Below are 2,212 nucleotides of genomic sequence, written 5' to 3'. Positions count from 1 at the left end.
TTGCCATCTTTTCTGGACCACACAGAGTCCTAATGTAGTCATGAAAATACAGTCACATCCAACACAAGTATAAACTTGGCAATAGTCACACAGAGTACATGTAGAAAAAAAAGGTTCACAAATAGGTGTTTGTGTGTGTGTGTGTGTGTGTGTGTAACACCCAGCTGACTGCCAAATTGAAAGCAATGACTGTTTCAGGAGGACAATAGGAGAAAGGTAATTGAATGGTTAATGCCCACACCTTTAACCATGACAATAACTACCATTGCTCCACCTGCACATATTTGCCTGCTCATAAAAGGAGGAGCTCAAATCAGAAAGCACTTTCTTCCACTTCAGAAGACGACATACAAGCAGAGAAGTAATATGTAAGTAATCTTATAAGAAATGAAATAACTGACATCAACATGTGATATTTAAGGTGAACTGTTTTTGTGTGTTCTTTTTTCTTCTTTTTTCCATCTGTAATCAGTTTAGAATATATTGAGTAATACATGAGTTACTCAAGGATGTTCAAAAAATCACTAATAAAATATTGACAAAAATTAATTTATTTGGACAGTCTTTGTCTATTTTTTCTCGTGGAATGTTTTTTGTTTCAAAAATACTAGAAAAAAACACTTAAGGTGTGTTTGAGAGAATAATGGTTTACAATATCGCATTCAACATGATGTACAGCATGTCTAAATGAATCTGGGATCCATAATCCTCCCTTTCTCTAATATTCAATCAACTATAAAGTTTTTTCTGTCATCCATTATTAATACTATGCTTCAGTACACAAAAAAACAGTGTACTGAAACATGCAGACCAATTGTGAAACTATTATGAACTGAAAAAAGTGAAAAGTTGCAGAAGTATACTGAGAAAGCCCTCGTAGGAAAAATATTTATGATTAGAAAGAATACAAGGGACTTTTAAATGTAAAGTTGCCATCATGAATTAAAAAAAGGAATATGTTAGAACTTTAATGTTTAATGTATTTAATGAAATAACATTTTTTATTCTATGGAAAAATAAAATTACTATTGTGGACAGATTATGTTTTTTGGCTCTCTTTTACATGTTCTCCACATAAATTTTCATTTTTAGAGAAGGCAACAGGGAAACACCATCACCATGGGTGAAAAGATTGGTGTGGGATTTGTTCTCTTTGTTGGTAAGACAAACATGTATTAATGAGAAAGTGTTATATTTATTTTAAATATGTAACCACATGTTAAAATAACAAAATAATTTCTATTAAGTCTGCTGCACAGCTACCACACCAATAACCACAAGACCAGCTACAGCTGCTGCAACAAATACAGTGGCGCCAACAACCACAGCTGCTCCCACAACAACCACAGCTGCCCCAACAACAACCACAGCTTCCCCAAGAACAATCATAACTGCCGCCTCAACAACAACCACAACTTCTCCAACAACAACCACAGCTGCTCCAACAACGACCACAGCTGCTCCAACAACAACAACAGCTGCCCAAACAACAACCACAACAGCTGCCGCAACAACAACTACAGCTGCCCCAACAACAACAACCACAACAGCTGCCCCAACAACTACAGCTGCCCCAACAACAACCGCAACAACCACAACAGCTGCCACAACAACAACTACAGCTGCCCCAACAACCACAACAGCGGCCCAACAACAACTACAACAACTGCCCCCACAACAACAACTACAGCTGCCCCAACAACAACCACAACAGCGGCCCCAACAACAACTACAATAGCTGCCCCAACAACAACTACAACAACTGCCCCCACAACAACAACTACAGCTGCCCCAACAACAACCACAACTACAGCTGCCCCAACAACAACCGCAACAACTGCTGCCCCAACAACAACCACAACTGCTGCCCCAACAACAACAACCACAACTGCTGCCCCAACAACAGCTACAGTGGCCCCAACAACAACAACCACAACTGCTGCACCAACAACTACAACTGTAACCCCAACAACAACCACAACAACTGCAGTCCCAACAACAACTACTACTGCTGCACCAACAACAAACACAACAGCAGCCCCAACAACAACTACAACAACTGCCCCCACAACAACAACTACAGCTGCCCCAACAACGACCACAACAACTGCCCCAACAACCACAACAGCTGCCCCAACAACCACAACAGCTGCCCCAACAACAACTACAGCGGCCCCAACAACAACCACAACAACCACAACAGCTGCCCCAA

General features: G+C 40.4%; 1 long non-coding RNA gene across 1 annotated transcript; it reads left to right on the top strand.

The window, feature by feature from the left end:
• The first annotated feature begins 343 nt into the window (after nucleotides 1–343).
• LOC112843596 (uncharacterized) lies at nucleotides 344–1,497 on the top strand. Its single transcript, XR_003216035.1, has 3 exons — nucleotides 344–368; nucleotides 1,093–1,159; nucleotides 1,248–1,497. It is a non-coding gene; the product is annotated as an uncharacterized LOC112843596 (long non-coding RNA).
• The last annotated feature ends 715 nt before the right edge of the window (nucleotides 1,498–2,212 follow it).

This window comes from Oreochromis niloticus, linkage group LG22 (genome assembly GCF_001858045.2).
Source record: "Oreochromis niloticus isolate F11D_XX linkage group LG22, O_niloticus_UMD_NMBU, whole genome shotgun sequence".
NCBI classification, from domain to species: Eukaryota; Metazoa; Chordata; class Actinopteri; order Cichliformes; family Cichlidae; genus Oreochromis; species Oreochromis niloticus.
The sequence above is the reverse complement of the archived record's forward strand: the minus strand, read 5'-3'. Positions and strand labels throughout refer to the sequence as shown.